The sequence below is a fragment of the Poecilia formosa genome, unplaced genomic scaffold (genome assembly GCF_000485575.1).
Source record: "Poecilia formosa unplaced genomic scaffold, Poecilia_formosa-5.1.2 Scaffold170, whole genome shotgun sequence".
NCBI classification, from domain to species: Eukaryota; Metazoa; Chordata; class Actinopteri; order Cyprinodontiformes; family Poeciliidae; genus Poecilia; species Poecilia formosa.
Window position 1 is genome coordinate 1,106,699 of NW_006800109.1, and position 10,676 is coordinate 1,117,374.

At 47.4% G+C, this 10,676-nt stretch overlaps 1 protein-coding gene and 1 long non-coding RNA gene across 9 annotated transcripts in view; one reads left to right on the forward strand and one right to left on the reverse strand.

The window, feature by feature from the left end:
• The window catches only part of rbfox3a (RNA binding fox-1 homolog 3a), a 546,624-nt gene that overhangs the window by 491,530 nt on the left and 44,418 nt on the right, over positions 1–10,676 (forward strand). The window lies entirely within an intron of this gene.
• The window catches only part of LOC103146903 (uncharacterized), a 140,287-nt gene continuing 130,266 nt past the window's right edge, over positions 656–10,676 (reverse strand). The window contains exon 6 of one of the 2 annotated variants that reach the window (XR_001663773.1): positions 656–670. This is a non-coding gene — a long non-coding RNA (uncharacterized LOC103146903). Of the gene's footprint in view, positions 671–3,154; positions 3,166–10,676 lie in introns of those variants that run through there. The other variant, XR_001663772.1, reaches the window with a different exon arrangement.

Consider the following 10,676-nt stretch of genomic DNA (forward strand, 5'->3'; position numbering starts at 1 on the left):
TCACTTCCTCCGACTGAAACACGCAGAAATAAGAAAACAACAGCGATGCGTCTCATGTACAAGCGTCTATTATCTTGTCAGTCATGGCGTCTGCAGCGGGACGGTCAGACTGTCATCAGAGGAACACGATCGCAGAATAAAACCATAAATACAGCGTGGTGGGGGGACAACAACCAACTGTCTGGACACTTGACTTGCGCGTCACGTCAGTCCCGTTCTTATCCTACAACGCTGTCCTGTCTTTCCTCCTCTCTTTACAAGCAGCTCCTTTTCTTTGAACGTCTCGTCCTCGATTATGTGGCTGAATGGAAAACGAATGCTGCTGCCTCTTCCCCCATAATGCAAATCAATGTTTTTCCAGCCACTAGTTTTAGAAACAAATTCTCTGCACTCTGTCCTCAACTGTAGTAATTTCCCTTTGAATAAAAACATGACAAGTTTATTTATTTATTTCGCCGGCCTGCTTGTTTATTCATTCATTCCTTTCGGTTTTTCACCCCTCTTCTCGCCGTGTGTGTTTGCTGAGTGTGCAACCTCTTTTCCAGGCTGAGAGCGAACATCCTCGCTCTCAGCCTCGCTTGTTCGCTCCAGCCGCAGTCTCACTTTTCCGCCTGTGGCTGAAAAGCAGCTGGGTCGGTTAGCTGGTTGGTTGTGGGGTAAAAGTGGTTTGCTAAAGGGAAAGGGGGGGTTGGAGCAGAGTTTTGAAGGAGAGTGAGAAATAAGGGGGAATGTCTGACTGTCAGGTTTCTGCTGCTGAACGAAAGGAAGGAAGATTAAAACGAAGGCATTGTTTGGTTAAACTTTAATTTGACAGCTAAAGTCCCTGTTGCTACAACTCTCCACCTAAAGAAGAGATGTGGTTAATTAGGAAGGTTAGATCTCTGCTTCTACCAACGGGGGAAAGTTTGAGAAGCTGCAGCAAAACTGAATATCCATCTTTTATCAGAAAGCTTAAAGGTGGTTTGATGTTGTTGGGTTTAGATGAACATGAATCTTTGAAGTCATCTGTGTGTGTGTGTGTGTGTGTGTGTGTGTGTGTGTGTGTGTGCTGAACAGAACCTGCTGTGTATCACTATTACAGCTCGTGTCAACATGTAAACATTACACAGCATCAATCTTGCACTCGGCACAAGTAGCTATTATGTTAAAAGCCCATTTGCCCGACATGTTCTGTACCAAAGATGGCCTCCTCTTTCGGTGGGAGGAGCCTCTTCCGGCGAATATTGATAAGCTGATTGATTGATCGATGGTCCCGGGTGATTTATCGATCTGCCGTGGTTTCAAATGAGCTTCGAGTGCTTCGCCGCCCAGAGGGGAAACTTGCACACAAACCCTGTAATGAGAATTCAGCAACTTATTTTGAGCTGCAGAGCAACACGTACGTGTTACCCGCTTCCAGAGGAGAGATGTGCCGTTTGAAATTGAAAATGAAAATTGTTGCATGGTGTTGTGAGATTTAGAGAAAGATTCAGTCGGGCAGAGCACTTCAGCTGATAACTGTACGAAGTCAATCTCCTCCTCCTGAGGTTTTACGTGGACTTTCTGGCGTCCTCATGTAGTTAAAAGTGCATCGGCTGTGGATGGGCGAGTGGGATGTGTAGATTAATGCCGTGGAAAGCCATCCCTCAAAGTGCTTAGAATAATTAGAGTCAGGCTTCCAACAGAATGGGCATGTCAGTGGAGGAAATTGTATTTTTATTTACTGTGTTGGGTCTCCCTTGGCCTCCCCCTCGCTCTTTCTCTGCCTCTCTCCATTTGTACGTTGGCGGCGGCGGCGCTCGGTATTCAGGAGCCGAGCGTTTCTCAAAGCGTCTTAAAGGTGCTGTCAGCGCGCCATGATGCATCCCTCGGATTTGTATCTCTGTGTGTTTCCACGTGTGGGCACGCGGCAATTTGTATTCAGGCGTGGATCACGTTCTGGGGGTGTGTGTATGCAAATCTGCAGCATTAGCATGAGCTTACCCAAAGCTACATGTAAAGTAAGTGGGTACGGCCATGTTGGTAGTCAACTTGGGAGACATTTCCTCCTGGTGACATCATTGAAGACAGAAATGTTGTTTTTTTTGTTTGACATCCTAATAAGTGTTTACATTTTACCAATAATCTGGTCAACCTGGGATGATGGTTCAGAAAATGTCATCAACTCCTGACACACAATGCAAGATTTAATTTCTCCATTATGTTTGAAATAATTAAATCTGCAGCGCTACATGCAGCTAGCTTCCTCAGGAAGGAATCCAGAATCATTAAAGACTTAAATCAAACAGTGGCTTAGTATGAAATACATGTTGCTGATGCATCCAGATACCGCATGAAGCTGCAGCAGCTTCCTCCTCCCTGCGTCCTGCAGAGGCATCTCCCACCTCGGTGCAGTGGACGCTGCGGGACAGCGAGGCGGGCCATTGATAAATTGATCAGAGTGAAATTGTGGAGTAGTGAGACATGCTCTAAATCCCTCCTCCCCATCGCCACACATCCCACGGCCGTGCGCACACATACGCACGCCGGCTCTGGCATCAATTATTGTGGATTGCGTGGTTGACAGAGTGTAAACCAGGTGCCAGGCCTCAATCCAATTAAAGAGATTTAATTGGGGGAAATAAATGGAGTGTGTCCACAAAGTGCTGGCTTGCCCACATTTAGAAGATTTCCCTTACCTTTTTCAAAAGTGAGCTTTTGTTTATGAAAGACTGATTGAATCTAATAAAGCCTCAAGGCTGTTGCTTTTTTCCCAGAGTGCTTTGCTCCACAGGTCAGTAATGCAAACAATCCAATTTCTCCAGAGCGAGAGCCGCAGTGGCATGTAGAAATGGGATTATTATCCCAAATGGGCCCAGCAGTGATTTTAGGAAACACTTTCACATGCTTTAAATTCCCAGAGATGCTTTTAAAACAAATGCGTCGTCCTGAACGCCAACATGGACGTCTGCTGAGGCGGTGAGCGGATCACCTGCAGGGCTCCGTACGGCGGCAGTTAGAGGAGCTAAAGAGACGTCTGAAGCCGTCGGGTGGACCCGACTCTTCTACGCCCAGATCTTTTCTATCCAAATTTGTCTCCAGGGATAAGAGAGTGTGGCTCGTTCCCGTCCCAGCCCACCCTAAACCCCTCGCAGCGGACGGACATGCATAATTCAGGATTGTTATCTGTCTGTTGCCTAACCCCGTCTTTCCCTCCAAACACACACGGATCTGCAATGAAACAGTATGACTGCACATCAATGATTCACCAGACAGCACCTCCCTCCCTCTCCTCCTCCTCTCCGTTGAGGGAATCATATGAAGCCGACAGGGACTCCACAGGCATGCAACTTCCTATAATTGGGATGAAAAAAGGCCGAGCCGGGGAAATGCTGCATCAGGGATCTGGCGAAAGCGGCATAGGTGTTCAAACAGCCACTCAGCAGTGTCAGGCAGCAGATGGGCGACTGGGTGTCGACGTTGGCCCGCTCGTTAGCCACCAGGAGGAGAGGGTGAGGCGGTGGCGTGCCGAGTGGTTTTTAAAGAGCGAGAAACACTTGAGAGTTTGGCTGGATCTGTGTGAGGAACTCTCAGAAGTGAAACAGCGCTGGAACTGCAAACGGCTGCCTTAGCCTTCCAGGCTTCCCGCGGCGAGCGTTCCTGTTTATCCTCCCAGTTCTCCAAACGCTCACCTTCTTTCTTAAACATCACAGGAGCGAATCAGCAGACGAGTGATTGTACAAGTTTTCTCAAGCTTTCAAGAATTACCACCATTTCATCATGGATAATCACAGTTAATAACCCTTCTCATTAAGGAGACGAGAATCACGGGTCATTAATATTGTTAATATCTTCTCCCTTTCCTTCTCTTCTATCCCTCTTATTCCCCTTCCCTGCATGCCAGAGGGAGTGGAAACAAAAGGATGACTAAAAAAGAGCTTAGCGTGACAGTGATTAACCGATCGGGGTAGATGGACTGTGATGAATCAAAGTTATCTCTCAAATCTTAATAACTGGAATTAGCCCCTGATTAGATGAGCTTTGGCTACAGCGGCGAGTCGTTGGCTTCTTTACTTCAAAGAATTCCCGCCTTGTAAACCTGTCTCTCCTTTCAGTGCAAAATGAAGGCAAAAAAAGAAAAAGGAGGAAGCAAATAGGCCAACCGAGGCTGGAGAGAGCGATGCAAACACAAAAGGAGTGAATAGAAGAGATAAGGCAGAGCTACACCTGTTTTCCTGCCAGCGTTCAGTCATTATCGGGGCTCTACGAACATGTTCGGGGCCCAGAGGGAGGTGTCAAACTCTCCCTGACAGGGGTCATAATGAGAGTGGCACTCTCACACATTTGCATATGTTTGCCTTTGTCACAGCGGTCAAGGAATGTCACGTTGAGATTCCTGCATGCTTAAGTAATGACATTTTGTCCCCACGAGGAACTCTGGCCCCCGTATCATAACCTTCGCTGAATTAACATGACAATCAGCTGGTTCTGAAACAAATGTTGTCATTTCGTCCCCTGAGGGTCAGAAGACAACAGAGAGGAGCAGCTGTACGGTTTATATGAGCGGATCGTCGCTCCTCTGCCCGGTCGGATCAATAGCAATCTGAAAGGAGTCGTTCGGTTTTAGCCAGTTTTTAATAGCACTTAACACCAGTTTCACTTTGTTTTGACGACTTCAGAAGAAAAACATCTGAAAAGGTTGTGCGGTTTGTTTCCTCTGGGGTCAGACGGGTGCGCTTGTCTTTTGTCTCCGAGTCTGAACACCAAACTGGATGCTTCCCACAAGTTAATCCAAATTTTGACACCCAGTGTGAAGTAATTAGTCCCAGATGTAAATATCTGTTATGCAACAAAAGAGGCATCAGCACTGAAACCGACAATTATCTCCTCTTATGGTGTTGGCAAAATGCTGTGAGTCTAACCAAGTGGAACTGATGGCTTTTTCACAGGGCCTGCAGGCTTTATTTGGTTCTGTTTTCCTTTATTTATTTATCTGAATTTTTACCAGGCGGCGCCGGAGCCCAGACGGCCCTGTGCGACTGAGACAGACAGGTTCATTACATGTCACCGGAGTTCAAAGTGATCCTCTGTCTGCTCTGTTTATTAAGAGGCGCTGCAGCGTCTCTAAGGTATAGTAACACTTGCAGTCGCGGCGCTAAGAGCAGTCCCATCTCGATGCGAGGGTTCGCACGCGGCGCCTCGGCTGCGGCGTAATGAAGAAATCAGCAAGGGATTGAGGAAAATGAACTCTCCTTCTAATACCTCCATCCGAGGCCGTGGAGCAAATAAGTGCTCCCAATAACGAGGAAAAATCAGGTTAGAGGGGATGAAACACATGTGACACGTGAAAACGATTAAGCCTCTCAGAAAAGCGGCGGAGAGACATGCACAAAATCCAAATTGACTCGGACGCAGAGCGAAGACACTCAGTGTTTATTTTCATGAATTGATTTTTCCTCAAATGAGATGGAAAAATGGAAAGAAGGGAGTTTGCAGAGGAGGAAATGTGAGACAAAACAATAACCCGCTCCCCAGCCTATTTGAAATCATAAACCTACAGCGGTGGATGTTGTGCTGCTGGGGGGGGGGCCTGAATCTGCATTAAATGGGCTGCTTCTCCGCGCCTCTCCGTTCTCACTTGCGTTGCTGTAATTGGTTGACTTGGAGGAGGGGAATAGCCGCTGCACCAAATATGTGGCTCATCATGTGAATCTCTGCTGAAGCGGTTTTGTTTCCTTGTTGTTGTTTACCTCCTCTCCGTCTCCCTCTCCTGGCTCACCTTGGACTCGCTGTGTGGCATGTGGTTGTAATTAACACATGCTGCAGCCTCTGGTGACTGTGAACACAGAGACTTAGAAGAAGATCATGTGGCTCTCCTAATTAAAATGGACCCGGCTAGACGGCTTTTATTTATGCGCCTTCAAGACTAAATGAATGCCAGTTGCCTGCAGAAATCATCTCGGGCCGTCTCTTCGCCGACTGTCGGCGTGCGGGGCTACAATTAACCGAGCATCAGCACCAGAACAACCAGAGGCTTTCATGTAGTTGGCTGAACACCACTCGGTGTTTCGTTTGTGTTGCATCAACTGGGAGCCGAGCGTTGGCCTCCGCTGAGCTGCTTTCCTCTCTACACCCTGCGACGGCCCTGCGGGATTTATCGCCGGTTTGCCACCATCACTGTCAGCCGGTCATTAAAACCAAATGAGCGTTCTTCTACAGAGCCTTTGGAAGAGAACAATTTTCAGACAGTGAACAGCTTACGGTCCACTTAAGAAAATGTTGTATCGTGTGTAATATTGACGAAGTGCGTTGTCTGTGTGTGTTCGCTCAGATCCAGTGTGGATCCTCCTCAAACGCTGCACAGTTGCTTAGTGTAACATGTTTACTGCTGTACAGCAGGAAGCATGTTGGGTAAAAAGGTCTTTGGTGAAAAATGATCCAGGCTGCTCGTGAGGCGCTGAAGCTGTAAAGCTGCCCACTCCATCACAGCTCCTATCGCTGAGATTGATCAGCCCGCTCCCATTTGAGTGATTTCCCTCCGGATTCAATGCAACGCAATTAGTCGCCTGCCGTATTTTGCCTTTGCGTTACTCTTTGACCCTCCGTCGCACGTATGAGTCCGTGCGGCACTCTGCTGCTATGAGCTCCTGCTAACAGCTCCTGTATTGGAGCAGCTCCACTACAGAGGATCAGGGACGGCTGGCCAGCAGCCAGGCGGTTGTACCTGCTGAGAGCCAGTTCAGCTCTGACCATGTGCAGCAGGGTTAACACCGGTCAAAGTGTCTGAGTGTCTCTGAGACGGGCGCCTCAGCGCCGGGCATCACCATGAGCGCCCTCTGACCTCCCTGGCTCCTGATGCAGACTGTAAAATCAGAAACTCCTCTCCAGAAGTGATCTCCTTAAGTAAGGGTTTCCAATCCAATTTTACAGAAGGAGAGTGCTTAAGATTAGAGATAGTGTTTTTATTGTGCTCTTCAGTAATAGAAAGAGTGAAGGGAGAGATTGAGGGAAGGAAAGGATGGCAGATCGATAAGAGCTGCTCCCTCTGCTTGCCTTTACTCTTCGTCATCTTGCCTGTGGAGACGAGGTTCAGGCGGCTCGGGGCGGCAGGCCGAGCAAGGAGGGCATTAAAATGTCGCAAAGGGAGCTGCTCTCCTCCCATAAACACTGCCAGTAGAACGACGACTCGTACTGCGGCCGTAACAAAGAGCAATCTCTTCTGCAGAATGAGGTGTGAAGCGCACCTGACTGCTTTGTCAGAGGTTTTTTCATTAGGCACTGAGGATGTTTGCCGGGCCGGGCTCGGCCCAGAGAAAAGGGCGTGTGGCGCTCTGGGACGAGTGCAGCTCGCCTGATTTGCATGGGCCTCTTTTCTTCTCCCAGTCCATTTCCAGTTGAATAACTCGTTTGTCACATACATCAGAGGAAGGCGAAGATCATACGAGAGGCAGTGTTACTTTGTGTTTCACTAATGAGGCCTGTACTCTCCGCCTCCTTGCTTTTGCCTTGCTGCCCTTTGAAACAGCAGCGACACGGCGCTGCGGCGCTGCAGTTCCTCCTCTGATGCGCAGCTGCAGGCGGTGATGCTGCTTTCGTGCCACTTGCTCTCTGTCCTCGTTGCACTTTGCCAAGGACCGGACTGACGAGAGCAAAACGAGTCGGTTCCTGAAACACACGGAGCAAGTTGAGTTGAAGTTGAGCCACGATGAGTAAAACACCACATCACTGACTCTGAACTCACCTACAGTCAAACAAATAAACGAGGATAAAACAAAAAGAAAGCAGAGCTGGAAGCATCGCCGTGATGAAAGAAGAAAGAACAAAAGAACAAAGCTGGGAAAAACTGCCGGGTTTTTAGGGAAATAAAGAGTTTCAGTTCTGGACAGAAGATTCTGTCAGTCTGTCAGTGTTTACTCAGTCGTCCAGGTCAGGCTGGCCTTGACTCTCATTACCAGCTGCTTATCCAAACAGTTTAGGATGAAGATCATTTGGTTTTGTTCAGCTGTGACTCCTTCATGCACCACTCCGCCTGACGGCCTTCTAATTGTTATTAATGGCCGACAAGAAGAACAATATTTCTGGGATTTCATTTTCTTTCCAGCGCGCAGATCATTATTTTTCTTGCTTTATTGATCAGCTGGTGGTGCAGCTCACCTGTTCGCCTGGCAGACACAGAGCGGCATCAATGAGAAGATGAAATGATGCTTCCACAGCTCCATCATAACCTCAGAGGAAAGCTCAACGCCAGCCTGCGTGCTACGCAGGATGACGCTGCATGGAAACCGTGTTTATAGATCCGATTATCCCAGCCTGGATACCAAACCTCCGAAGACGTGTGAGGTTGTTTGCAGCTGCAGCTCAAGTGGACGCCAGTTTTTCTCTGTAAACTCTTAAAAACACTGACGGCGTTTATGGGCATGTGTGTTGACAGCGACTAAATAAAAGAAATACCTGCAGCTTTGATCTGTTTAATGACGTGAGCCGTGTTTGATGTACAAACGCAGCAGCAGCAGCAGCAGCAGCAGCGTTGTCTTGTTTCCGGGGCTGCTGAGCGCGCTCTGCCTCCGCCGGACTGTTGATGTGTTGACGGCTGGCGCAGGCCGCTTTAAAGCAGGACACAGCATCCGGTGGTACTTTGAGCTCTCCTACCGGGAGGTGCATCCTCTTTTTTTTGAGGTAGCAAACCCCATTCTCCTTTTAAAATGGGCGCTTAGAAGTTGAAATTTGCCAACATCAAGAGCTTCCTTGAATTAGGATGCCCTGCACTGCAAGTGTGTTATATAATGCCATGACTGGAGGCAGAGAAAAAGTAGAGCACAGGGGTAGAGATTAAAAAAGTTTCTGCATAAAAAGAGAGGAGGGAGGAAGAGATGAGCATAAAAGGGAAGGAGGGGGAGGAGGACTGAGGGAGAGACAGAGGAGATGGAAATACACAGTAATAAAAGGCGGGAGGAGGGGGTGTTTGGGTCGGCTCCTCCAGCAGGAGGCCGGTCAGCTCTTCTCAAGGCTCCGCTCTTTTTTCATTTAGATAATGGAGCATTTCGTTAATTGGCAGCGCACAGTTTAGGCCGAGCTTTGTTTGCCAACACGTCAGAGCAGAATTATTTCCACTACATTTACAGCAGAGTGTTGCTCAGCTTCCTCTCATTAAAGCCTCCTGCCCAGATCGAGCTTTCTCTGGAAATCTGCAGGCAGAGGCCAAAAACCACTGCAGCAAAATAAAACGGAGAGGAATAAAACCCATTTATCTACTATCTCACCATCCGCAGCCGGCTTGTAAAGAAACAGAAACTTCTCTATCTGTTTACCGTTATTGTTTTTTTGCCACTCATAAAGCCTCACTTCTGGCTGCTGCTTTTCCTCCTCCTCTCTTATCAAAAGAGTTATGCGTTGCGCTCGCATGATCTGTATCTTTAAATGTGATTGAGGGTATTTGCAGGGGGTGTTATTGGATTGTGGTGTTATTGTCTCACCTTTTCCCTCAGTGTTTTTAATGCCGGGATGGATATCCGCTCCAGCAGCACTGATCTCACTGTTCTGCTCATTAGGCCGGATTCTCAGAGACTAGTGCTTCGCAACAATAAGACATGCACTTCTGTAGTCCAGCCATTACCGAGTTTAACAATGTGCACCAGCCAGAAAAGTCCATTATTCCTGCAGCTCATCATCCCAAGCATCCACACGAGACAAAGGGGCTGTGAAACCGCTTCGGTGCGAAGGCCCATCTATCACTAAAGTCAGGAGCGGAGACAGGGGGGGTAAGAAAAACATGTGGTGCAGATACCCCATACTGGGAGCTCTGGCAGCATATGGGAGTCGCTGTAAGGCAGCTTTAGGGGCTAAACGTTGGTTTTTAATGAAAGTTTCTCACTCAAGAAAGAGAAAAAACATTAAATCATAATCTAATCAGCAGTTTATTAACAGGATCTGGTTTCGATTAAACTGATATGAAACCACAGTCTGCTTAAAAAACTAAAATAAAAACAATTTGAACATATTGTTGATTCTGAGACATTTTTGATGTCAAAGTAAAAATATTTACATGTCATAATAAGAGAAAACATCTACGCTATTAGATGAGTGTAGATACTAATAGATAGAATAAAGGAGAAATATCTGTTTTTGTCTCAGTGGACAAAGTTAAGGTAAATGTGAGAATGCAGACAAAGATACAGAAACGTAGGAATAACTGTACAGGACGGCCAAACATACAACAAGTTATTAAAAATAGCATACTCAGATGAAAAGTAATACTTCATATCAAATGTATATTTTCTTGAAAAAGAAGTGAAAAATCTTGAAATGAAAAGTTTTACTGGTTTGTTGGGAGCTGTGCTGGTTTCAAACTGCAGGTATTTTTCTTGTCTTTCCTCCTTTCTAACATGTTTTTGCTCGTTTGTTTGTCGTCATGTCCAGCTTAACAGAGTTTGGTACCGGTCGGGAAAAACAACTCCGTTTTTTAAACTGAGCCGATCTGGACCAGGCCGGGCTAGGCTTAGCTGGGCTGACCTGAGCCGATCCGAGCCGGGCTGACCTGAGCCAGGCTGTGCCGAGCCGGGCCGGGCCGAGCCGGGCCGGGCCAGCGAGCGCTGGCAGAGTGGGGAACCGTTTTCTGCTGGAAGTATTAAAGAGAATCTCGTTGAGGGAGCAGCTGCTCGTTTAACAGACCTGTCACTGAAATCAAAGAGCTCAATCAAAATTTGATCAATTAATTGATC